Genomic DNA, 25,731 nt, shown 5'->3' with positions numbered 1-25,731 from the left:
TGGTATTCCCATCTCTTGAAGAATTTTCCAGTTTGTTGTGGTCCACACCTTCAAAGGTTTTGGCGTAGTCAATAAAGCAGAAGTAGGTGCTTTTCTGGAACCTTCTTGCTTTTTCGATGATCCGACGGATGTTGGCAATTTGATCTCTGGTTCCTCTGCCTTTTCTAAATCCAGCTTGCACATCTGGGAGTTCACAGTTCACGTACTGTTGAAGCTTGGCTTGGAGAATTTTGAGCATTACTTTGCTAGCATGGGAGATGAGTGCAATTGTGTGGTAGTTTGAACATTCTTTGGCATTGCCTCTCTTTGGGATTGGAATGAAAACAGCTTTTCTGGTCCTGTGGCCACTGCTGAGTTTTCCAAATTTGCTGGCATATTGAGTGCAGCACTTTCACAGCATCATCTTCTAGGATTTGAAATAGCTCAACTGGAATTCCATCACTGCTAGCTTTGTTCATAGCGATGCTTCCTAAGGTCCACTTGACTTCGTATTCCAAGATATCTGGCTCTAGGTGAGTGATCACACCATTGTGGTTATCTGGGTCATGAAGATCCTTTTGTACAGTTCTTCTGTGTATTCTTGCCACCTTTTCTTAATATCTTCTGGTTCTGTTAGGTCCATACCATTTCTCTCCTTTATTGTGCCCATCTTTGCGTGAAGTGTTCCCTTGGTATCTCTAATTTTCTTGAAGAGATCTCTAGTCTTTCCCATTCTATTGTTTACCTCTATTTATTTGCATTGATCACACTATGCATTGTAAACACCATGTGATAGAGCAATTGCTCTTCCAGGACTTGTCGCTATAGAAGACCTTGTACAAGGGGCCAACGATGTCTGTACAAGGATGACTACGCATTATTTGTAACCATGAAAGCATATGAAAAGTGTTAAAAAAAAAAAAAACAGTATTAACAGTATGTGCAAAAAAAAAAAAAAAAGTAGTAACTCCCTCGTTAAAAGCAATTCAGAAAGTGACGATGACATCTCAGGAATTTCCAGGGGACCTATTTTCCACGTGAGCTCTTCTATCTAGCTCGGTGATGGCCTTCTGATCACGCCTTATGTCCCTGTGAGGTGGACAGGAAACAGGAGCCAAGAGGGTAGGGGTGAAGGAGCCTTTTCCTGCCTTTACAGCAGAGGATGGGCAGGAAAGAAAGAACGGAAAAGCTTCCACGGTTTGGAAAGGGGTAAGCAGAAGGCGTCCCTGGGTGGGCTCGAACCACCAACCTTTCGGTTAACAGCCGAACGCGCTAACCGATTGCGCCACAGAGACAAACGGGTATCATGTCGCTCTCAACGACGTGGAGAAGAAACTTAGCCCTTCCACGGCAGGCGGAACCGCACGCCTTTCCATGGACAACGACACCGGCTCAGACCCTCGGACAGCCGGAGAGCTGACTACGACGCAGCGCGCTGGTTCTCGTGGGGAAACCGGGAGTCGGGCGATTCCGAACCCAGAAGGGCAGCGGTTCGTCCCCGCCGCGCCTGGCTCCACACCCGCCGCAGATGCAACGCCCCCGAGACGCCCCGGGCCTGAGCCGAGGGCGGCCCGGGGGAAGCTGAACCCCCGGTGGGCCCTGTGACGGCTCTCCGATTGCTTCGCTGGCGCTGCCCTCCCTCCGCTGGTCCGCGGTCGGTGGGGCGGGAGCCGGAACCAGGGGGTGCGGGGGGCCGGTCCGAAGGGACAAACGCGACGAGCCGGGAAAGAAGCCGGCGAGGTGGGGACCGGCATAAACAGACTTCCCAGGAGGTCTGTGCAGAGGCACGTGCCTGATTTGAGGAGGCAAGATTTGGTTTTCGATTTGATTTAGTCACCCTGTATCAAAATTGAGAGGAAGGGACTGGATAACAGAGCGGAGATGAAAGTCTATGAATACCTGTTGTCGTCCAGCAACAGCGCAGTGACTGGAAGGAAATTACATCCGCCTTGTAAGAGCAAGGGCTGCGACGGCGGCAGGAGCTGTGGCGCGCCGTGATCGTATAGTGGTTAGTACTCTGCGTTGTGGCCGCAGCAACCTCGGTTCGAATCCGAGTCACGGCACTCTCATTCATCACTCCTGACGGCTACCCCTTTTTTACTTCGGCTGGAAACTTGCACAATTGTAACCCCACAGAGTACTCGCTCAACGTTCTCATGCCTGGTCTGAGCAGAAGGAAACTGAAGGCGGTGGTTTCTCCTTCTGTGCTGCTGTGACAGAGGGAAGCCCAGCAAGGAGCCTCCTGTGCTGTAAAGGGTGGAACGCCTACTTTGTTACTCAAGATGGGCAGGATAAAGACCCGATACAAATCGTATCAGATAAGCGACTCCTCCTCCCTCGACTTGTTTGGCCGGTTTCTTCTGGGCTCCTGGGAATCTCTGCTCCGAGGACTGTTTCAGTCCTTGGCCATTGTTCCCTTCCTAGTCATCGCACTCACCTCTCTAGCGCCCTTCGTTTTATACTCTCAAGGATCTTAAATGCCTGTCGGCAGCCACTCACTAGACAAATGGTAGCCATCAGGACGGGACTACTGGAGGAGCTTAACAATCACCGCTTATAAGTGATGAAGAACGGTGACCACAGCCCCCTCTGCTCTGACAACCAACTAGTGAAAACAGCGACCATGTGATTCTTCCGCCTGACCACAGCTTTGCTGGCAACAGACAGGGAAGTTATACTGAGAGCAGGACCCAAAGCGGGGAGTTTGGGTCAATCACAATTGGAGATCAGACTTGAAGATTCCCTGAGTAAAGGAAACTGTTTAGCTGTGCAAGCAAAAGCTCCCTTAGCTTATTTTGCAAAATGAGTGAAACTTACCTTGGGCCATGCTTGTTTATGCCTCTGAAAACCATAAACAAAACAAAGCTGTTCGCAAAAAATGATAGGAGGTAACCATTTTTCACCATATCCCCATCCCAAGGAAAACTCTGATATAACCAATCACAGTGAAGAATAAACAGTCATTGCCTCCTCACTGTATAAGCTGCTTTATAACAGTATACCTGTGAGCCTCCTTCCATAATTTGTTGGAACACTCCCTTTTCCTGAACCGTCTTTTTGGGCACCGTCAACCGTTACTAATTGTTGTTTTGGTGACCTGGTGTTTTTACTTGTGCCCTATTTGGACTTTGACAGTGCCTCAACATTTTCATCTATCAGACTGGGCCAGCAAGGAAACTCCTCATCATACTATCGTTGTCCCCTCTGCCTGAATTTAGTGACAATTCAATCAGCAATGAGGAGTCATTAAAATCATTGTCATTGGCCTCTGTTTTGTTTGTTGATCATCACTGTCCAGACTCCTTTCATTTGTATGTTTGCCTCTTCTAACATGTCATGGAAACCCAACCATAGTGGAAATATGCTTTTCTACACCTCTTTATCTGTATAATATCTCTGACTTTATCCATGTTTGTGTAAAGCAGGTGTCATTTCTCTTTCATCGTTGAGATGCATTCCATGGCAGTAACACAGCACAGTCTGTTTACCATTCACTCTATAGAGAGCATTTGAGCTGTTTCCAATATTGTCTATTGTGAATGAACCTGCTCTGAGCATTCTCTCCTCAAGAGATGTTGTGGGCATAGGTCCTCATTTCCCTTGCGGGGTGAGGGGGGTGGGGGGGTGGGGGGTGTTGGGGGGGGTGGGGGGTGTTGGGGGGGGTGGGGGGGGAGGGGGGAGGAAACTTTGTGAAGAATTGATGGTACCAAAGAGTAACCTTGTGTAAAAACCACCAAAGCTTTCCCCAAAGCAGCTGTACCATTTTATATTACCCCCAACAATATGAATGAGAGTTGTAGTTATTCCACATCTTTGCAAGACTGTTTGTTTGCCCTCCTTATAATTTTAGCCATGCTGCCAAGAGTAGTGATATCGCAGTGTGGTTTTAATATCCATTTCTCTAACAGCTAAAAATAATGAGCGCTCCTTGTATGCTTTGTTGGCCACGTGCACATCATCTTTTCTGATGTACCTGCTCATTATCTTTTACCCATCTGAAAAAAGTTGGTTGTATGTTCCTTGAAAATAGGACTTTCCTGATACTAAGAATCTGCCTGTGATGTAGGAGACCCTGGTTTGACTCCTAGATCTGGAGATCCCCTGGAGAAGGGATAGGCTACCCAGTCCAGTATTCTTGGGCTTCCCTTGTGGCTCAGCTGGTAAAAATATTATTGGATCGGAGGAGGTCATTATATATTATAATCACAGAGAGGCAGGATTGTAAGCTATCTTTTGTGACTATTTTCTCCCTCTTTGTAGCTTGCTTTTCCACTTTAGTAGCATCTTTGACTGACAAGATATGGTTAACGTTGTTGAAGTCTAATTTATCGTTTGTCTTGGTTTTATTTTAATACGTTATTTGTGTCCTGGTTAGTAAATCTTTGCCTAAGACCAAATCAGAAAGTATCCTCAAAATGCCTTCTACCATTAACTTTAATGTCTTGGTTTACAATGTAACTCAGACTGATTCTTGTCTGTGAGGTAGAAATAAAGGTGCCCCACCCCCAATATCGAACCGATTTCCTCTCTCTGCTGCTGCTGCTGCTGCTAAGTCGCTTCAGTCGTGTCCCACTCTGTGCGACCCCATAGATGGCAGCCCACCAGGCTCCCCCATCCCTGGGATTCTCCAGGCAAGAACACTGGAGTGGGTTGCCATTTCCTTCTCCAATGCATGAAAGTGAAAAGTGAAAGTGAAGTCGCTCAGTTTGAACTGCTGTTCCTGAAAACTCATTCACATATGGAGCTATGCGTTTCACATCTTTCAAATCAGTCCGTTTCCTATTTGTGTGCCCTGATACCACTTGCACATTGCTGATCTATAGGACGTCATAGTAACTCTTATAGTCAGGTAGAGCAAGTTTTCCTGTTCTGTTCATTTCCACACCGAATGATGCATTGTGCAAATGTAATGATTCATGCAACCATCACCCAGGCATCATTCCTCCTCTCCTTTTGCTGTGGGACACCAGCCCTTCCTCATAAGTACTGGCTGCCCCTTTGTAGCAAATATCCTCTCCTGTGGCCTCTGGGGAGGACAAATGCCCAGATGTCTGCAGGGCTGGAGAACTTGCAAGAAAGATCTGCAAGTGCCAAAGCAGTTTGCATTTCCAGATGCAAGTTGAGGGGGCAAGTTGAGGGGTGCTGGTGGTGAAGGAGGGGTGAGGAGGCAGCAGGAAGTTAGCTCACTTTTCAGACCTTTGATCAAGAGAAAGTTTTCTTTAGTAATTTCTAACTGTGGAAAGTACAAAACTTTGTGCTATTGAACATTTCCTCTTCTTTCTAGGGAAAGAGACTCCAGTGGAGGGTACCTACTTTGCAAAGTTGATCACTGGGTGTGATGTTGAAAACTGAAAGCTAGGGGAGAGCTCTTCTTTTGTTTTGTGAGCATAAAAGAAGACGAGGGAGAACGGGAGATAGAGAGAAGGGATAATAGGCTGGAGCCTGAAAACTGATCTTAGGGTCTGGCCCTAGATGTCAGATTTGGGGGAAAGAGAAGACATTGTTGATCATACCCAGGGAAGAAGGACTTCAGTGGAAATAGAGACGGTTAAGGCCATCTTATGACATTTTGCCTGCATTTATGTGTAATTCTTCTTTCCCTTTTATTTTTATAGATAAGGCTCGGGTGAGATTGATTCGTTCATTTCTTTTTGGAATGCACATTTAAATAAAAATGAGTGCCATACTTCAAATAGTCATCCATGAACCTCATGGACTCTTCTGAGATTCTACCAGCTGTGCATCACAAGTAAAATGGGCCCAACCTGGGGACCCTACTTAGGAAAGTGCAATGAGTTTTAAAGGGGTGGGTGGGAGAGAAATGAGACACTCTCAATAATACTTGCTTTCCTTACTGTAGTGGTTTTCATATATGCTCCACATCTGCTCAATCCTTTCGGTCAAATAAGAGCAGTTGGGAAAATGAAAAGAATTCAGTTAACTGCATCCTGGAAATGTATGGAAGTCATGCCTAGGGAGGCTCAAGTACTAGCAGATGGGAAGACTGGGGATTCCCTACTCACTGGTAGCCAGGCCCTCCCTGTCTGCTTTGTCTATTTGGGTAGACTGGACAAGGGGACTCCATTCCCCTTCACCAGCCATGGGGATAATCCACCTTCATTGCTAACTCTAGATCCTGACACTTCATAAGATTTTCCTCATTTTCTCTTTGATCTCTCTTCCGCCTACCTAATAAGAGAGGATTCACTGCCTTGTTTCTCAGTCAGGACCCTTTTGGGGTTCCTTGGGGACAGGACTGAAGTGGACATCTGGTTTCCCCTAGGTGTCCCTCCTGGCTTGGGTGTTTCCGGAGCTCAGGCTGACCCAGTATGGAACTCCCAGTGGGTGGGCCACCTGGGAGAAGAGAAGGCTGTTTGCCAGTGTGGCTGGAGGCGTGGCCTCATGTATTGGACACCCCACTCAAACCCTATTCTTCACATGCACTTCCTCCTCAGGGAAGCCCAAATAATGTAGCCTGTAAAATTTCTCTACAGGCTGGACTCAAAGACAGGTGAAATTCTGGAAGGGGTGAGAGGAGCCTCGCTGAGAAGACCCAGACTTATTCCTGGCAGCCCCTCATGGGCAGGCTCAAAAGAGGTTGATTTCAAGGATCGAGACAAAGAAAAGGCTTCATGGCAGAAAACCCCGTGATCTTGAGATGAAAATCTTCAGTCCTAATGTCTAGGTGAGCAGGGGGCCGAGTTGAATCCACCGCTGCACCCTGACCAGGAGCGTCATCTGCCCAAATTCAGAGGCCAGGACCAGGAGAGACTGGGCACATCACTGGTTCTCTATCATGAGCGATTGGGCCCCAGCCCTCACTCCCTGCCCGCTCTGTGACACTAGGCCCTGTGTGGAACATCTTTTACTTTTTAAGACTGGGGCAAGGGGGATGGAGAGTTTCTCCCTGGCGTCTAGAAGGCTGAGAGGGGAGGTCACTAAACACGCTTCGGTCCTCAGGCAGAGTCCTATCCCGTGAAGAATGACCCCATCCAAAATATCAACACTGGAGAAGTTGAGAAACCTTGGTGTAGATCAATGTTCATATACTGGAGAGACAAGAAAACACCAATTCCTGAGTAACTGGATGTGGGGTCTGAGGAGAACTGTGGCGGCAGAGAGAACTCCAAGAGTTTTGACCTGTGTATAGAGAAGGATGGAGTTAGCATGGACTAAGGTGGGAAAACTGTAGGTGCAGCAGGTTGTAGGGGGAACTCATCCTCTGGGATTTTCCCCAGCAAGAACACTGGAGTGGGTTGCCACCTCTTTCTCCAGGCAGACTTCCTGACCCAGGAATCAAACCCATGTCTCCTGTGTCTTCTACATCGCAGGCAAATTCTTTACCCACTGAGCCACCGGGGAAACCCATAGCGGGGAAGATCTGCTTTCAAATGGCACTCGGGTCCTCCAGCCCATTGCCAAGCAACTGACACCACGTGGTGGCAAAGGAAAGTACTCCTTTTACTGCAGGAGAACTGGCAGCTGATGCTCAAAAGACCCGAAATCATGGATGGCTTTCAGGCAAGTTGTAGATAAAGACAGTGTGGGGGAGAGGGTCCCAGGGTGTCTGATCAGTTGATGGTGAGGTAACAAGGTGAAGTTTCTGGAATCAACATCCTCATTCTGACCCTCTAACCTCTAACGGGTCCACGTGCTTGTGGTCTGTGAAAACAACCTCGGAATACGCGTCAAACATTGTTATCTATGTCCTGAAGGGAGAAACGACAGGTCCTGTGATGCTGCTCTATGACTCATTCATTGTGAAAACTGGGAGCAGGCCTCCTACCCGACTGCTGCTCTTTGTCTCTGCATGTTCTCATTCCTCTAATCACTAATTCTTGAGCCAGACTTTCGGCAACTCAGGGATGGCTCAGGAGACAGAAGTTTTTCTCCACGCCGAACTGGGGAACACTGAGGTGTGGGTTAACCGAGAAAGCCCATTCAGGGATTGCTCGACTTTCGACCCAGAATCCAGTTCGCAGTCTTGGAGCCAGACTCCCGAGAGCTCTCCGTTCAAGCCCTCTCGGTTGCTGCATCCGCCCGAGTCCTTCTGGACCGTAGAGATGCGGGGTGTCCGTGAGCGGTCCCTTCTCACCCCGGGCACAACGCCTCCCGCCTCCTCCGGGCCCCTGGCCTCCGCTCCAGCTCCCCGGGCCCCAGCGACCTTCTGTTCTATTCACTCCCGGGCACCTCGCTAAGGCGGGTCACCAGTCCAGTTCTGAGGCGCGGCCCGGATGAGGCAAGTTGCTCCTGACTTGGGGACCAGGCGGGACTCGGGGGCGCTGGGTGCCTCACCTGCAGGTGCCTTTTCTGGGGGAAGAAGGGAAGGGATGGCCTTAGGAAAGGATTTCTGGCGGAGACGGCGAAGGCTCAAGACTTTAGAGAAGGCGCAAGACCTCCGCGGAGGAGAAAGGGAAACGGTGATTCTAGCCAGAGGCAAGAAGAAGGGTACCCGGGCCGTAACTCCCTGGTGGTCTAGTGGCTAGGATTCGGCGCTTTCACCGCCGCGGCCCGGGTTCGATTCCCGGTCAGGGAAACCTTTTGTGCAGCGTTTCATCCCCTGATTCACCGTGTCGAGGAAGACTACAGTCGCCGATTCTCCGACCAGACGAAAGCAGCTTGTAAAGTACGCGAGTGGAGTATGTAGATGAGACGCTGCGGGGTCGGGGGGGTCTGGCGGAGTGGGCAGTCGGCGCCGTTCCTGGAACAGCTTTGAGGAGTGCGGTTTGGAAGAACAGCGAGGGCCGCGGGGAGGGCAAGGTGTTGACCGTGAGTGTCGGTGGAGGGATGGGAGGCTGCCCTGTGGCTGCGGGCTGTGGGCTCACACTTAACCGGGCACCGGAGAGACTGTGGTTACGAAGGTAGTTTTTCCCAGGATGAGGCTCGTCTATTGCACTCGGGACCTGCAGATGCCGGCATCTCCGCTACTGCGAACCGCGTTCGTGCTCTCCGCCGGTTTCCCGCGGTTCATGACAGGCGACATCTCTTCCGTGGTGCCTCGCTGTGCTCCGCTCCCCAGATCCAGAGCGGGAGGCGCACCCACCTCCCCACCCGCCACCCCCGCCCCCAGCCAGCGCGCCACTGCTTGGACCCCCATCTGCCGGCTTTCCTATTCCGTGACCAAAGCGTCTGGATGTGTCCTGCGTCTTGAGGCACGCCTCCTGTCAGTCCACACGTGCCAGACGTGCCTTCTCCCGCAGCCTGCAGTCGGCCACGCGCGTGTGGGTGCGCGCGCCCGGCCCCCACCCGCCGGGCTCCGCACTGGTCCGGGCCACCCGGGAAAGCGTGAGAGCCTCGCTCGCAAGCCTCGCGCTCCACAGTCCCTTTGGGGCCAGGTCAGAGGGAGGCACCCCTTCCAGGAATGCGGAGGTCCGAGGCCTGCCTCGGTCAGGAGGCTCCCGGGGCCGGCGCGCCGTATCCCTGGCCCGGCTTAGCCAACTTCCCACCCGGCTAGCCCGTCCCCCTTCTCCTCTTCCACCCCAGCCGTGTTCCCGCGGAGAGTCAGCGCTCCCTCCACGCGCCCCTCTGGCCCAACCCCCAGATATCACCTAGCCGCCTCTCCGGTGCCTGCGGAGGGAGTTGGAGCTCTCTTTTCCTGCAACGGGAGGAGAGAGAACGTGCGGACTCAGGCGGCAACCCGTTCCCTTGCCGGTTCTCTGAGCTCTGCCCATCGAGGGGCCTAGCTCGGGACCCTGGGTCTCCCGCGGCCCAGGGAGCCGGCCAAGCTGGGGCCTCTCCCACTGCTCCCCAAGAAAGAGCACGAATGTCCTCCGGGGTCCAGAAGAGGCACCCGGGAAAGCATCCAGCACAAGCCGGGACACTGCGCAATGGACCCCTTCGGAGCAACGCTTCCGTCGGCGCGTCCTTCCCTCCGAGGGCTTCGGGCAGACAAGAAATCACCTAGGACGATGAGCTCCCCACTGTCTTGACTGAGACCAGAGGAAAGGAGGGTATCTTCCAGGAGAGCAGCAGCACTGAAGCCTGTGGTCGCAGAGAGGCTTTTGGAGCCAGAGCGCCCTCTCTTCACCAGGGCTATCCAGGGGCTGTAGAAATCTCACCCGGCTGAGGCCGCCTCCTCCCCTGCCCCCTCCTCCCACACCTTGCCCGGTCTCCTACGCCCTCCTCCCGTCTTCGTTTTCTATCTTGGTGGTCTTCGAGTGCCTCGGGACCTCTCACCTCCGCCACGGGTTGCTTTTTTCCGGTAGTTCTGAGCTTCAAATACGGAAATGTATGTAAGAGTGCAACGAATGCTCAACAACGGTGACACCCCCCACCCCCATTTTTTGAATCAGTAACATTTTCTGAGTTATCAGGATTGTCTCGTTTGTAACAATTGCATTTTCATTGTCGGAGTATACTGATGTACATTTAAACCTTACATGTTGAGTAATAAATGGGTTCTGCTATTTTCTTATGAATAATGATGTGCAGAAGAATATTCTTACACATACATCTTTGGCAATTCTGTAGGATAGAGACTGTTCTTTTATTTATCAGAGGACACTTGCAGGTAGAAAAGTAGAAACTGGCCAGCGAGGTGGTGACTGGGAGGCACGCCAAACGCTGCTCCGTCACAGCCCTGGGGCTCCGATACAGTCCCAGTTCCCACGACTCCTTAAGTATCTTCTGCTCAGGGCTGCCTTCGGATTATAGTCCCTTTTCTTACTCCTTGTGGGTAGAACCACGACATAACTGGACTTGGCGCGTGGAGCAGGCAAAACCAAGCAGTGAAAAGTCTGAGATGAAAAGCTGACACGAGCACGATGCATTGGCCGGGAATCGAACCCGGGTCTCCCGCGTGGGAGGCGAGAATTCTACCACTGAACCACCAATGCCCCGCTCGCTTGACGTCCTGACGGCTCTCCGGAAAGAATCTCCAAAGCGACGGCGACACCCTCGGCGGGCAAACAAAAGAGATTCCGAAAAAGGCTTACACCGCTGTGTTTGGAAGACAGAGTTCACAGACTGACAGGCACTGGAAGCAAAGGCTTGCCAAGAAGGGCTACAATCAGGCAACAGCATAAAGTGGGAGCATTCAAATGAAAATATCAAAATACCGGCGTTATCAGCTCACACCACAACTCTGAGAAAGGCTCTTTATGACCATACCACAGACCCCTGCAGAAGATACATCGGAAATCCATCCAGATCCCTTGTTTATGACCCTCAACCTCAGACTCTTACCTCAGAGGGCCTGAGAAAATTATTCAACTTGCTAGGTTAGGCAAGGGAAATTCTAATCCAGGTACAAAATAAGAAACAGAGGCAGAATCAGACTGTAATCAGAGGACGGAAAGGGCCAGAATCTAAATAGAGATAATGAAGAAATACACCATTTTTTGGTATAAAATAACGAGGCAGTCTTGTAAGCATTACAACGATAGTATGTGTCAAGCTTTCTAAGGTGTTCAAAGCATTTCGATGGATAGGTGATATGCATAACTATTTAAAGATTAATTAATACTGTTTGCAACCAATATTTGGTTAAATGGAAGAATCTAATCTCCTAAACTGGACTCTGTGTTGTGCTGAGTTTTAGCATTTGTGACTCTGAGATGCATATGGGGCGATGTAGGCTTTGGTGTTTTGGTTGTGTAAGGAACAGACTAAATTCCAGAAAAGTATTGATGGGTGAAATGTTAACATATTGGTCCTCTGATGAGACTGAAGTACAGAGTGATGTCTTTCCCTAATTTTCCCTGAGATATTTACACTGAAGAAAGGAACCTGGGGTGGGGACTCCCCCACCTAGTGGGACTTAGGAATCATTATGACTTTTTGAAAGATAGGAGCTGCAGATATGCAGTTATGGTTCTCTTGCTGAGAAGCCAAGCTAGGTGGAGGCTGAGTCGTAAACTTGAGCTCAACAAGGAAACTGACCATCACCTCGACCTTGAGGAACTGTGGCTCTGTCTGCCCTCTGTCCAACACCAGGGCTCACACCGCCTCTGGCCAACACGCTTTCATTTACCACCCACATCAACCAGATCGACATGTATTCCCGCACCTCTTTCTAAACTGCAAACCTGCACTTTCAACTCACAACTCCTAATTCACAAGTCAATGCCTCCTATAGGTCTGAGAGTCACAAACGCTAAAATGCAACACACCATCGAGTTCCCTTCCAGCATCACATACCACCCTCTGCTGCAGCTCTCTGTGAGCAGACCCAGGCACAGCATCTTCCTAAGAGTAGTGGGCACTGTCTCTCCCGTGTTCCCGTCAATCACCAGAACACACCCAAATCCCTTCCGACCCTTACCTGGTGTGTTTACCCTCACCACCAGCCACCCTGTTGTCCAAAGCAGATCTTGTTAGCCTCTTTGTACATACTCTCTCATCCTCCTGGCACAGAAGTTTATGTCCAGTATAACCAATAGAGAATGCCTAACTAACCGGGTGCTTTTTTTTTTCTTCTTCTTCTTCTTCTTCTTCTTCTTCTTCTTCTTCTTCAGTTTTTCTCTGCCTCTCTACCGAAGAGGCCTGTTCCAAAAAAAAAAAAAAAAAGTCCTTCCTGAGCCACTTCCTGAGGAGACCTAGTGGCCTGTAGAAGGTCAAGGCATTGGTGGTTCAGTGGTAGAATTCTCGCCTCCCACGCGGGAGACCCGGGTTCGATTCCCGGCCAATGCATGTGGATTTTCTTGTCGGCCTCGTGAAACTTAGGCATCCACCAGCACCTAATGTGGTATAAGGGAGGAAAATAGCCCGGCCAATGCAAGTACTTTACTTTTTGTCGGCTCTCCGCTTTTCTCTGGCCAATGTGCTTAGGCTAGACAAATCGTTTCCTGTTCTCCGCTTTTCTCTGGCCAATGTGCTTAGGCTAGACAAATCGTTTCCTGGCTCTCCGCTTTTCTCTGGCCAATTTCCTTGGGCTAGACACATCGTTTCCTATCTGGAATTTTACCAAGATCTGAGAAATGGGATCTACCTCACGAGGAAGATCAGAGGCCCCACTCTCCGGCTTCTTGTAGCTCCGAAGGAACTGCATCCTTCTTCCTGGACCCTTAACACTTCTCCCGATGCAGCTACTGTCTTTCCGTGATCTTCGTTTCTAGAAGATAGGACAAAAGTAACAATGGTTTTACTTTCAAATATTCCAAAACCAGGGATTCAGCAAACACACTTGGAGCTTCAAAGCCATGCTCTCTACAAAGTATGTGAGGGCTATTTTCCTCCCTTATACCACATTAGGTGCTGGTGGATGCCTAAGTTTCACGAGGCCGACAAGAAAATCCACATGCATTGGCCGGGAATCGAACCCGGGTCTCCCGCGTGGGAGGCGAGAATTCTACCACTGAACCACCAATGCCTTGACCTTCTACAGGCCACTAGGTCTCCTCAGGAAGTGGCTCAGGAAGGACTTTTTTTTTTTTTTTTTGGAACAGGCCTCTTCGGTAGAGAGGCAGAGAAAAACTGAAGAAGAAGAAGAAGAAGAAGAAGAAGAAGAAAAAAAGCACCCGGTTAGTTAGGCATTCTCTATTGGTTATACTGGACATAAACTTCTGTGCCAGGAGGATGAGAGAGTATGTACAAAGAGGCTAACAAGATCTGCTTTGGACAACAGGGTGGCTGGTGGTGAGGGTAAACACACCAGGTAAGGGTCGGAAGGGATTTGGGTGTGTTCTGGTGATTGACGGGAACACGGGAGAGACAGTGCCCACTACTCTTAGGAAGATGCTGTGCCTGGGTCTGCTCACAGAGAGCTGCAGCAGAGGGTGGTATGTGATGCTGGAAGGGAACTCGATGGTGTGTTGCATTTTAGCGTTTGTGACTCTCAGACCTATAGGAGGCATTGACTTGTGAATTAGGAGTTGTGAGTTGAAAGTGCAGGTTTGCAGTTTAGAAAGAGGTGCGGGAATACATGTCGATCTGGTTGATGTGGGTGGTAAATGAAAGCGTGTTGGCCAGAGGCGGTGTGAGCCCTGGTGTTGGACAGAGGGCAGACAGAGCCACAGTTCCTCAAGGTCGAGGTGATGGTCAGTTTCCTTGTTGAGCTCAAGTTTACGACTCAGCCTCCACCTAGCTTGGCTTCTCAGCAAGAGAACCATAACTGCATATCTGCAGCTCCTATCTTTCAAAAAGTCATAATGATTCCTAAGTCCCACTAGGTGGGGGAGTCCCCACCCCAGGTTCCTTTCTTCAGTGTAAATATCTCAGGGAAAATTAGGGAAAGACATCACTCTGTACTTCAGTCTCATCAGAGGACCAATATGTTAACATTTCACCCATCAATACTTTTCTGGAATTTAGTCTGTTCCTTACACAACCAAAACACCAAAGCCTACATCGCCCCATATGCATCTCAGAGTCACAAATGCTAAAACTCAGCACAACACAGAGTCCAGTTTAGGAGATTAGATTCTTCCATTTAACCAAATATTGGTTGCAAACAGTATTAATTAATCTTTAAATAGTTATGCATATCACCTATCCATCGAAATGCTTTGAACACCTTAGAAAGCTTGACACATACTATCGTTGTAATGCTTACAAGACTGCCTCGTTATTTTATACCAAAAAATGGTGTATTTCTTCATTATCTCTATTTAGATTCTGGCCCTTTCCGTCCTCTGATTACAGTCTGATTCTGCCTCTGTTTCTTATTTTGTACCTGGATTAGAATTTCCCTTGCCTAACCTAGCAAGTTGAATAATTTTCTCAGGCCCTCTGAGGTAAGAGTCTGAGGTTGAGGGTCATAAACAAGGGATCTGGATGGATTTCCGATGTATCTTCTGCAGGGGTCTGTGGTATGGTCATAAAGAGCCTTTCTCAGAGTTGTGGTGTGAGCTGATAACGCCGGTATTTTGATATTTTCATTTGAATGCTCCCACTTTATGCTGTTGCCTGATTGTAGCCCTTCTTGGCAAGCCTTTGCTTCCAGTGCCTGTCAGTCTGTGAACTCTGTCTTCCAAACACAGCGGTGTAAGCCTTTTTCGGAATCTCTTTTGTTTGCCCGCCGAGGGTGTCGCCGTCGCTTTGGAGATTCTTTCCGGAGAGCCGTCAGGACGTCAAGCGAGCGGGGCATTGGTGGTTCAGTGGTAGAATTCTCGCCTCCCACGCGGGAGACCCGGGTTCGATTCCCGGCCAATGCATCGTGCTCGTGTCAGCTTTTCATCTCAGACTTTTCACTGCTTGGTTTTGCCTGCTCCACGCGCCAAGTCCAGTTATGTCGTGGTTCTACCCACAAGGAGTAAGAAAAGGGACTATAATCCGAAGGCAGCCCTGAGCAGAAGATACTTAAGGAGTCGTGGGAACTGGGACTGTATCGGAGCCCCAGGGCTGTGACGGAGCAGCGTTTGGCGTGCCTCCCAGTCACCACCTCGCTGGCCAGTTTCTACTTTTCTACCTGCAAGTGTCTTCTGATAAATAAAAGAACAGTCTCTATCCTACAGAATTGCCAAAGATGTATGTGTAAGAATATTCTTCTGCACATCATTATTCATAAGAAAATAGCAGAACCCATTTATTACTCAACATGTAAGGTTTAAATGTACATCAGTATACTCCGACAATGAAAATGCAATTGTTACAAACGAGACAATCCTGATAACTCAGAAAATGTTACTGATTCAAAAAATGGGGGTGGGGGGTGTCACCGTTGTTGAGCATTCGTTGCACTCTTACATACATTTCCGTATTTGAAGCTCAGAACTACCGGAAAAAAGCAACCCGTGGCGGAGGTGAGAGGTCCCGAGGCACTCGAAGACCACCAAGATAGAAAACGAAGACGGGAGGAGGGCGTAGGAGACCGGGCAAGGTGTGGGAGGAGGGGGCAGGGGAGGAGGCGGCCTCAGCCGGGTGAGATTTCTACAGCCCCTGGATAGCCCTGGTGAAGAGAGGGCGCTCTGGCTCCAAAAGCCTCTCTGCGACCACAGGCTTCAGTGCTGCTGCTCTCCTGGAAGATACCCTCCTTTCCTCTGGTCTCAGTCAAGACAGTGGGGAGCTCATCGTCCTAGGTGATTTCTTGTCTGCCCGAAGCCCTCGGAGGGAAGGACGCGCCGACGGAAGCGTTGCTCCGAAGGGGTCCATTGCGCAGTGTCCCGGCTTGTGCTGGATGCTTTCCCGGGTGCCTCTTCTGGACCCCGGAGGACATTCGTGCTCTTTCTTGGGGAGCAGTGGGAGAGGCCCCAGCTTGGCCGGCTCCCTGGGCCGCGGGAGACCCAGGGTCCCGAGCTAGGCCCCTCGATGGGCAGAGCTCAGAGAACCGGCAAGGGAACGGGTTGCCGCCTGAGTCCGCACGTTCTCTCTCCTCCCGTTGCAGGAAAAGAGAGCTCCAACTCCCTCCGCAGGCACCGGAGAGGCGGCTAGGTGATATCTGGGGGTTGGGCCAGAGGGGCGCGTGGAGGGAGCGCTGACTCTCCGCGGGAACACGGCTGGGGTGGAAGAGGAGAAGGGGGACGGGCTAGCCGGGTGGGAAGTTGGCTAAGCCGGGCCAGGGATACGGCGCGCCGGCCCCGGGAGCCTCCTGACCGAGGCAGGCCTCGGACCTCCGCATTCCTGGAAGGGGTGCCTCCCTCTGACCTGGCCCCAAAGGGACTGTGGAGCGCGAGGCTTGCGAGCGAGGCTCTCACGCTTTCCCGGGTGGCCCGGACCAGTGCGGAGCCCGGCGGGTGGGGGCCGGGCGCGCGCACCCACACGCGCGTGGCCGACTGCAGGCTGCGGGAGAAGGCACGTCTGGCACGTGTGGACTGACAGGAGGCGTGCCTCAAGACGCAGGACACATCCAGACGCTTTGGTCACGGAATAGGAAAGCCGGCAGATGGGGGTCCAAGCAGTGGCGCGCTGGCTGGGGGCGGGGGTGGCGGGTGGGGAGGTGGGTGCGCCTCCCGCTCTGGATCTGGGGAGCGGAGCACAGCGAGGCACCACGGAAGAGATGTCGCCTGTCATGAACCGCGGGAAACCGGCGGAGAGCACGAACGCGGTTCGCAGTAGCGGAGATGCCGGCATCTGCAGGTCCCGAGTGCAATAGACGAGCCTCATCCTGGGAAAAACTACCTTCGTAACCACAGTCTCTCCGGTGCCCGGTTAAGTGTGAGCCCACAGCCCGCAGCCACAGGGCAGCCTCCCATCCCTCCACCGACACTCACGGTCAACACCTTGCCCTCCCCGCGGCCCTCGCTGTTCTTCCAAACCGCACTCCTCAAAGCTGTTCCAGGAACGGCGCCGACTGCCCACTCCGCCAGACCCCCCGACCCCGCAGCGTCTCATCTACATACTCCACTCGCGTACTTTACAAGCTGCTTTCGTCTGGTCGGAGAATCGGCGACTGTAGTCTTCCTCGACACGGTGAATCAGGGGATGAAACGCTGCACAAAAGGTTTCCCTGACCGGGAATCGAACCCGGGCCGCGGCGGTGAAAGCGCCGAATCCTAGCCACTAGACCACCAGGGAGTTACGGCCCGGGTACCCTTCTTCTTGCCTCTGGCTAGAATCACCGTTTCCCTTTCTCCTCCGCGGAGGTCTTGCGCCTTCTCTAAAGTCTTGCGCCTTCGCCGTCTCCGCCAGAAATCCTTTCCTAAGGCCATCCCTTCCCTTCTTCCCCCAGAAAAGGCACCTGCAGGTGAGGCACCCAGCGCCCCCGAGTCCCGCCTGGTCCCCAAGTCAGGAGCAACTTGCCTCATCCGGGCCGCGCCTCAGAACTGGACTGGTGACCCGCCTTAGCGAGGTGCCCGGGAGTGAATAGAACAGAAGGTCGCTGGGGCCCGGGGAGCTGGAGCGGAGGCCAGGGGCCCGGAGGAGGCGGGAGGCGTTGTGCCCGGGGTGAGAAGGGACCGCTCACGGACACCCCGCATCTCTACGGTCCAGAAGGACTCGGGCGGATGCAGCAACCGAGAGGGCTTGAACGGAGAGCTCTCGGGAGTCTGGCTCCAAGACTGCGAACTGGATTCTGGGTCGAAAGTCGAGCAATCCCTGAATGGGCTTTCTCGGTTAACCCACACCTCAGTGTTCCCCAGTTCGGCGTGGAGAAAAACTTCTGTCTCCTGAGCCATCCCTGAGTTGCCGAAAGTCTGGCTCAAGAATTAGTGATTAGAGGAATGAGAACATGCAGAGACAAAGAGCAGCAGTCGGGTAGGAGGCCTGCTCCCAGTTTTCACAATGAATGAGTCATAGAGCAGCATCACAGGACCTGTCGTTTCTCCCTTCAGGACATAGATAACAATGTTTGACGCGTATTCCGAGGTTGTTTTCACAGACCACAAGCACGTGGACCCGTTAGAGGTTAGAGGGTCAGAATGAGGATGTTGATTCCAGAAACTTCACCTTGTTACCTCACCATCAACTGATCAGACACCCTGGGACCCTCTCCCCCACACTGTCTTTATCTACAACTTGCCTGAAAGCCATCCATGATTTCGGGTCTTTTGAGCATCAGCTGCCAGTTCTCCTGCAGTAAAAGGAGTACTTTCCTTTGCCACCACGTGGTGTCAGTTGCTTGGCAATGGGCTGGAGGACCCGAGTGCCATTTGAAAGCAGATCTTCCCCGCTATGGGTTTCCCCGGTGGCTCAGTGGGTAAAGAATTTGCCTGTGATGTAGAAGACACAGGAGACATGGGTTTGATTCCTGGGTCAGGAAGTCTGCCTGGAGAAAGAGGTGGCAACCCACTCCAGTGTTCTTGCTGGGGAAAATCCCAGAGGATGAGTTCCCCCTACAACCTGCTGCACCTACAGTTTTCCCACCTTAGTCCATGCTAACTCCATCCTTCTCTATACACAGGTCAAAACTCTTGGAGTTCTCTCTGCCGCCACAGTTTTCCTCAGACCCCACATCCAGTTACTCAGGAATTGGTGTTTTCTTGTCTCTCCAGTATATGAACATTGATCTACACCAAGGTTTCTCAACTTCTCCAGTGTTGATATTTTGGATGGGATCATTCTTCACGGGATAGGACTCTGCCTGAGGACCGAAGCGTGTTTAGTGACCTCCCCTCTCAGCCTTCTAGACGCCAGGGAGAAACTCTCCATCCCCCTTGCCCCAGTCTTAAAAAGTAAAAGATGTTCCACACAGGGCCTAGTGTCACAGAGCGGGCAGGGAGTGAGGGCGGGAGCCCAATCGCTCATGATAGAGAACCAGTGATGTGCCCAGTCTCTCCTGGTCCTGGCCTCTGAATTTGGGCAGATGACGCTCCTGGTCAGGGTGCAGCGGTGGATTCAACTCGGCCCCCTGCTCACCTAGACATTAGGACTGAAGATTTTCATCTCAAGATCACGGGGTTTTCTGCCATGAAGCCTTTTCTTTGTCTCGATCCTTGAAATCAACCTCTTTTGAGCCTGCCCATGAGGGGCTGCCAGGAATAAGTCTGGGTCTTCTCAGCGAGGCTCCTCTCACCCCTTCCAGAATTTCACCTGTCTTTGAGTCCAGCCTGTAGAGAAATTTTACAGGCTACATTATTTGGGCTTCCCTGAGGAGGAAGTGCATGTGAAGAATAGGGTTTGAGTGGGGTGTCCAATACATGAGGCCACGCCTCCAGCCACACTGGCAAACAGCCTTCTCTTCTCCCAGGTGGCCCACCCACTGGGAGTTCCATACTGGGTCAGCCTGAGCTCCGGAAACACCCAAGCCAGGAGGGACACCTAGGGGAAACCAGATGTCCACTTCAGTCCTGTCCCCAAGGAACCCCAAAAGGGTCCTGACTGAGAAACAAGGCAGTGAATCCTCTCTTATTAGGTAGGCGGAAGAGAGATCAAAGAGAAAATGAAGAAAATCTTATGAAGTTTCAGGATCTAGAGTTAGCAATGAAGGTGGATTATCCCCATGGCTGGTGAAGGGGAATGGAGTCCCCTTGTCCAGTCTACCCAAATAGACAAAGCAGACAGGGAGGGCCTGGCTACCAGTGAGTAGGGAATCCCCAGTCTTCCCATCTGCTAGTACTTGAGCCTCCCTAGGCATGACTTCCATACATTTCCAGGATGCAGTTAACTGAATTCTTTTCATTTTCCCAACTGCTCTTATTTGACCGAAAGGATTGAGCAGATGTGGAGCATATATGAAAACCACTACAGTAAGGAAAGCAAGTATTATTGAGAGTGTCTCATTTCTCTCCCACCCACCCCTTTAAAACTCATTGCACTTTCCTAAGTAGGGTCCCCAGGTTGGGCCCATTTTACTTGTGATGCACAGCTGGTAGAATCTCAGAAGAGTCCATGAGGTTCATGGATGACTATTTGAAGTATGGCACTCATTTTTATTTAAATGTGCATTCCAAAAAGAAATGAACGAATCAATCTCACCCGAGCCTTATCTATAAAAATAAAAGGGAAAGAAGAATTACACATAAATGCAGGCAAAATGTCATAAGATGGCCTTAACCGTCTCTATTTCCACTGAAGTCCTTCTTCCCTGGGTATGATCAACAATGTCTTCTCTTTCCCCCAAATCTGACATCTAGGGCCAGACCCTAAGATCAGTTTTCAGGCTCCAGCCTATTATCCCTTCTCTCTATCTCCCGTTCTCCCTCGTCTTCTTTTATGCTCACAAAACAAAAGAAGAGCTCTCCCCTAGCTTTCAGTTTTCAACATCACACCCAGTGATCAACTTTGCAAAGTAGGTACCCTCCACTGGAGTCTCTTTCCCTAGAAAGAAGAGGAAATGTTCAATAGCACAAAGTTTTGTACTTTCCACAGTTAGAAATTACTAAAGAAAACTTTCTCTTGATCAAAGGTCTGAAAAGTGAGCTAACTTCCTGCTGCCTCCTCACCCCTCCTTCACCACCAGCACCCCTCAACTTGCCCCCTCAACTTGCATCTGGAAATGCAAACTGCTTTGGCACTTGCAGATCTTTCTTGCAAGTTCTCCAGCCCTGCAGACATCTGGGCATTTGTCCTCCCCAGAGGCCACAGGAGAGGATATTTGCTACAAAGGGGCAGCCAGTACTTATGAGGAAGGGCTGGTGTCCCACAGCAAAAGGAGAGGAGGAATGATGCCTGGGTGATGGTTGCATGAATCATTACATTTGCACAATGCATCATTCGGTGTGGAAATGAACAGAACAGGAAAACTTGCTCTACCTGACTATAAGAGTTACTATGACGTCCTATAGATCAGCAATGTGCAAGTGGTATCAGGGCACACAAATAGGAAACGGACTGATTTGAAAGATGTGAAACGCATAGCTCCATATGTGAATGAGTTTTCAGGAACAGCAGTTCAAACTGAGCGACTTCACTTTCACTTTTCACTTTCATGCATTGGAGAAGGAAATGGCAACCCACTCCAGTGTTCTTGCCTGGAGAATCCCAGGGATGGGGGAGCCTGGTGGGCTGCCATCTATGGGGTCGCACAGAGTGGGACACGACTGAAGCGACTTAGCAGCAGCAGCAGCAGCAGAGAGAGGAAATCGGTTCGATATTGGGGGTGGGGCACCTTTATTTCTACCTCACAGACAAGAATCAGTCTGAGTTACATTGTAAACCAAGACATTAAAGTTAATGGTAGAAGGCATTTTGAGGATACTTTCTGATTTGGTCTTAGGCAAAGATTTACTAACCAGGACACAAATAACGTATTAAAATAAAACCAAGACAAACGATAAATTAGACTTCAACAACGTTAACCATATCTTGTCAGTCAAAGATGCTACTAAAGTGGAAAAGCAAGCTACAAAGAGGGAGAAAATAGTCACAAAAGATAGCTTACAATCCTGCCTCTCTGTGATTATAATATATAATGACCTCCTCCGATCCAATAATATTTTTACCAGCTGAGCCACAAGGGAAGCCCAAGAATACTGGACTGGGTAGCCTATCCCTTCTCCAGGGGATCTCCAGATCTAGGAGTCAAACCAGGGTCTCCTACATCACAGGCAGATTCTTAGTATCAGGAAAGTCCTATTTTCAAGGAACATACAACCAACTTTTTTCAGATGGGTAAAAGATAATGAGCAGGTACATCAGAAAAGATGATGTGCACGTGGCCAACAAAGCATACAAGGAGCGCTCATTATTTTTAGCTGTTAGAGAAATGGATATTAAAACCACACTGCGATATCACTACTCTTGGCAGCATGGCTAAAATTATAAGGAGGGCAAACAAACAGTCTTGCAAAGATGTGGAATAACTACAACTCTCATTCATATTGTTGGGGGTAATATAAAATGGTACAGCTGCTTTGGGGAAAGCTTTGGTGGTTTTTACACAAGGTTACTCTTTGGTACCATCAATTCTTCACAAAGTTTCCTCCCCCCTCCCCCCCCACCCCCCCCAACACCCCCCACCCCCCCCAACACCCCCCACCCCCCCACCCCCCTCACCCCGCAAGGGAAATGAGGACCTATGCCCACAACATCTCTTGAGGAGAGAATGCTCAGAGCAGGTTCATTCACAATAGACAATATTGGAAACAGCTCAAATGCTCTCTATAGAGTGAATGGTAAACAGACTGTGCTGTGTTACTGCCATGGAATGCATCTCAACGATGAAAGAGAAATGACACCTGCTTTACACAAACATGGATAAAGTCAGAGATATTATACAGATAAAGAGGTGTAGAAAAGCATATTTCCACTATGGTTGGGTTTCCATGACATGTTAGAAGAGGCAAACATACAAATGAAAGGAGTCTGGACAGTGATGATCAACAAACAAAACAGAGGCCAATGACAATGATTTTAATGACTCCTCATTGCTGATTGAATTGTCACTAAATTCAGGCAGAGGGGACAACGATAGTATGATGAGGAGTTTCCTTGCTGGCCCAGTCTGATAGATGAAAATGTTGAGGCACTGTCAAAGTCCAAATAGGGCACAAGTAAAAACACCAGGTCACCAAAACAACAATTAGTAACGGTTGACGGTGCCCAAAAAGACGGTTCAGGAAAAGGGAGTGTTCCAACAAATTATGGAAGGAGGCTCACAGGTATACTGTTATAAAGCAGCTTATACAGTGAGGAGGCAATGACTGTTTATTCTTCACTGTGATTGGTTATATCAGAGTTTTCCTTGGGATGGGGATATGGTGAAAAATGGTTACCTCCTATCATTTTTTGCGAACAGCTTTGTTTTGTTTATGGTTTTCAGAGGCATAAACAAGCATGGCCCAAGGTAAGTTTCACTCATTTTGCAAAATAAGCTAAGGGAGCTTTTGCTTGCACAGCTAAACAGTTTCCTTTACTCAGGGAATCTTCAAGTCTGATCTCCAATTGTGATTGACCCAAACTCCCCGCTTTGGGTCCTGCTCTCAGTATAACTTCCCTGTCTGTTGCCAGCAAAGCTGTGGTCAGGCGGAAGAATCACATGGTCGCTGTTTTCACTAGTTGGTTGTCAGAGCAGAGGGGGCTGTGGTCACCGTTCTTCATCACTTATAAGCGGTGATTGTTAAGCTCCTCCAGTAGTCCCGTCCTGATGGCTACCATTTGTCTAGTGAGTGGCTGCCGACAGGCATTTAAGATCCTTGAGAGTATAAAACGAAGGGCGCTAGAGAGGTGAGTGCGATGACTAGGAAGGGAACAATGGCCAAGGACTGAAACAGTCCTCGGAGCAGAGATTCCCAGGAGCCCAGAAGAAACCGGCCAAACAAGTCGAGGGAGGAGGAGTCGCTTATCTGATACGATTTGTATCGGGTCTTTATCCTGCCCATCTTGAGTAACAAAGTAGGCGTTCCACCCTTTACAGCACAGGAGGCTCCTTGCTGGGCTTCCCTCTGTCACAGCAGCACAGAAGGAGAAACCACCGCCTTCAGTTTCCTTCTGCTCAGACCAGGCATGAGAACGTTGAGCGAGTACTCTGTGGGGTTACAATTGTGCAAGTTTCCAGCCGAAGTAAAAAAGGGGTAGCCGTCAGGAGTGATGAATGAGAGTGCCGTGACTCGGATTCGAACCGAGGTTGCTGCGGCCACAACGCAGAGTACTAACCACTATACGATCACGGCGCGCCACAGCTCCTGCCGCCGTCGCAGCCCTTGCTCTTACAAGGCGGATGTAATTTCCTTCCAGTCACTGCGCTGTTGCTGGACGACAACAGGTATTCATAGACTTTCATCTCCGCTCTGTTATCCAGTCCCTTCCTCTCAATTTTGATACAGGGTGACTAAATCAAATCGAAAACCAAATCTTGCCTCCCCAAATCAGGCACGTGCCTCTGCACAGACCTCCTGGGAAGTCTGTTTATGCCGGTCCCCACCTCGCCGGCTTCTTTCCCGGCTCGTCGCGTTTGTCCCTTCGGACCGGCCCCCCGCACCCCCTGGTTCCGGCTCCCGCCCCACCGACCGCGGACCAGCGGAGGGAGGGCAGCGCCAGCGAAGCAATCGGAGAGCCGTCACAGGGCCCACCGGGGGTTCAGCTTCCCTCGGGCCGCCCTCGGCTCAGGCCCGGGGCGTCTCGGGGGCGTTGCATCTGCGGCGGGTGTGGAGCCAGGCGCGGCGGGGACGAACCGCTGCCCTTCTGGCTTCGGAATCGCCCGACTCCCGGTTTCCCCACGAGAACCAGCGCGCTGCGTCGTAGTCAGCTCTCCGGCTGTCCGAGGGTCTGAGCCGGTGTCGTTGTCCATGGAAAGGCGTGCGGTTCCGCCTGCCGTGGAAGGGCTAAGTTTCTTCTCCACGTCGTTGAGAGCGACATGATACCCGTTTGTCTCTGTGGCGCAATCGGTTAGCGCGTTCGGCTGTTAACCGAAAGGTTGGTGGTTCGAGCCCACCCAGGGACGCCTTCTGCTTACCCCTTTCCAAACCGTGGAAGCTTTTCCGTTCTTTCTTTCCTGCCCATCCTCTACTGTAAAGGCGGGAAAAGGCTCCTTCACCCCTACCCTCTTGGCTCCTGTTTCCTGTCCACCTCACAGGGACATAAGGCGTGATCAGAAGGCCATCACCGAGCTAGATAGAAGAGCTCACGTGGAAAATAGGTCCCCTGGAAATTCCTGAGATGTCATCGTCACTTTCTGAATTGCTTTTAACGAGGGAGTTACTACTTTTTTTTTTTTTTTTTTGCACATACTGTTAATACTGTTTTTTTTTTTTTTAACACTTTTCATATGCTTTCATGGTTACAAATAATGCGTAGTCATCCTTGTACAGACATCGTTGGCCCCTTGTACAAGGTCTTCTATAGCGACAAGTCCTGGAAGAGCAATTGCTCTATCACATGGTGTTTACAATGCATAGTGTGATCAATGCAAATAAATAGAGGTAAACAATAGAATGGGAAAGACTAGAGATCTCTTCAAGAAAATTAGAGATACCAAGGGAACACTTCACGCAAAGATGGGCACAATAAAGGAGAGAAATGGTATGGACCTAACAGAACCAGAAGATATTAAGAAAAGGTGGCAAGAATACACAGAAGAACTGTACAAAAAGATCTTCATGACCCAGATAACCACAATGGTGTGATCACTCACCTAGAGCCAGATATCTTGGAATACGAAGTCAAGTGGACCTTAGGAAGCATCGCTATGAACAAAGCTAGCAGTGATGGAATTCCAGTTGAGCTATTTCAAATCCTAGAAGATGATGCTGTGAAAGTGCTGCACTCAATATGCCAGCAAATTTGGAAAACTCAGCAGTGGCCACAGGACCAGAAAAGCTGTTTTCATTCCAATCCCAAAGAGAGGCAATGCCAAAGAATGTTCAAACTACCACACAATTGCACTCATCTCCCATGCTAGCAAAGTAATGCTCAAAATTCTCCAAGCCAAGCTTCAACAGTACGTGAACTGTGAACTCCCAGATGTGCAAGCTGGATTTAGAAAAGGCAGAGGAACCAGAGATCAAATTGCCAACATCTGTCGGATCATCGAAAAAGCAAGAAGGTTCCAGAAAAGCACCT

The 25,731-nt window shown here is 50.2% G+C and overlaps 10 non-coding genes across 10 annotated transcripts; 5 read left to right on the top strand and 5 right to left on the bottom strand.

The window, feature by feature from the left end:
• Positions 1-1,200: 1,200 nt before the first annotated feature.
• Positions 1,201-1,274, bottom strand: TRNAN-GUU (transfer RNA asparagine (anticodon GUU)). Its single transcript has one exon. It is a non-coding gene; the product is annotated as a tRNA-Asn (tRNA).
• Positions 1,275-1,970: 696 nt separating this feature from the next.
• On the top strand, positions 1,971-2,042 carry TRNAH-GUG (transfer RNA histidin (anticodon GUG)). Its single transcript has one exon. It is a non-coding gene; the product is annotated as a tRNA-His (tRNA).
• Positions 2,043-8,443: 6,401 nt separating this feature from the next.
• TRNAE-UUC (transfer RNA glutamic acid (anticodon UUC)) lies at positions 8,444-8,515 on the top strand. Its single transcript has one exon. It is a non-coding gene; the product is annotated as a tRNA-Glu (tRNA).
• Positions 8,516-10,743: 2,228 nt separating this feature from the next.
• TRNAG-CCC (transfer RNA glycine (anticodon CCC)) lies at positions 10,744-10,814 on the bottom strand. The gene has a single exon. It is a non-coding gene; the product is annotated as a tRNA-Gly (tRNA).
• Positions 10,815-12,538: 1,724 nt separating this feature from the next.
• Positions 12,539-12,609, top strand: TRNAG-CCC (transfer RNA glycine (anticodon CCC)). The gene has a single exon. It is a non-coding gene; the product is annotated as a tRNA-Gly (tRNA).
• A 608-nt stretch (positions 12,610-13,217) lies between these two features.
• On the bottom strand, positions 13,218-13,288 carry TRNAG-CCC (transfer RNA glycine (anticodon CCC)). Its single transcript has one exon. It is a non-coding gene; the product is annotated as a tRNA-Gly (tRNA).
• Positions 13,289-15,000: 1,712 nt separating this feature from the next.
• Positions 15,001-15,071, top strand: TRNAG-CCC (transfer RNA glycine (anticodon CCC)). The gene has a single exon. It is a non-coding gene; the product is annotated as a tRNA-Gly (tRNA).
• A 2,227-nt stretch (positions 15,072-17,298) lies between these two features.
• On the bottom strand, positions 17,299-17,370 carry TRNAE-UUC (transfer RNA glutamic acid (anticodon UUC)). Its single transcript has one exon. It is a non-coding gene; the product is annotated as a tRNA-Glu (tRNA).
• A 6,401-nt stretch (positions 17,371-23,771) lies between these two features.
• TRNAH-GUG (transfer RNA histidin (anticodon GUG)) lies at positions 23,772-23,843 on the bottom strand. The gene has a single exon. It is a non-coding gene; the product is annotated as a tRNA-His (tRNA).
• Positions 23,844-24,539: 696 nt separating this feature from the next.
• Positions 24,540-24,613, top strand: TRNAN-GUU (transfer RNA asparagine (anticodon GUU)). Its single transcript has one exon. It is a non-coding gene; the product is annotated as a tRNA-Asn (tRNA).
• Positions 24,614-25,731: the final 1,118 nt, after the last annotated feature.

Source organism: Capricornis sumatraensis, chromosome 2 (genome assembly GCF_032405125.1).
Source record: "Capricornis sumatraensis isolate serow.1 chromosome 2, serow.2, whole genome shotgun sequence".
NCBI lineage: Eukaryota > Metazoa > Chordata > Mammalia > Artiodactyla > Bovidae > Capricornis > Capricornis sumatraensis.
This window is presented reverse-complemented; position numbering and strand designations above follow the sequence as displayed.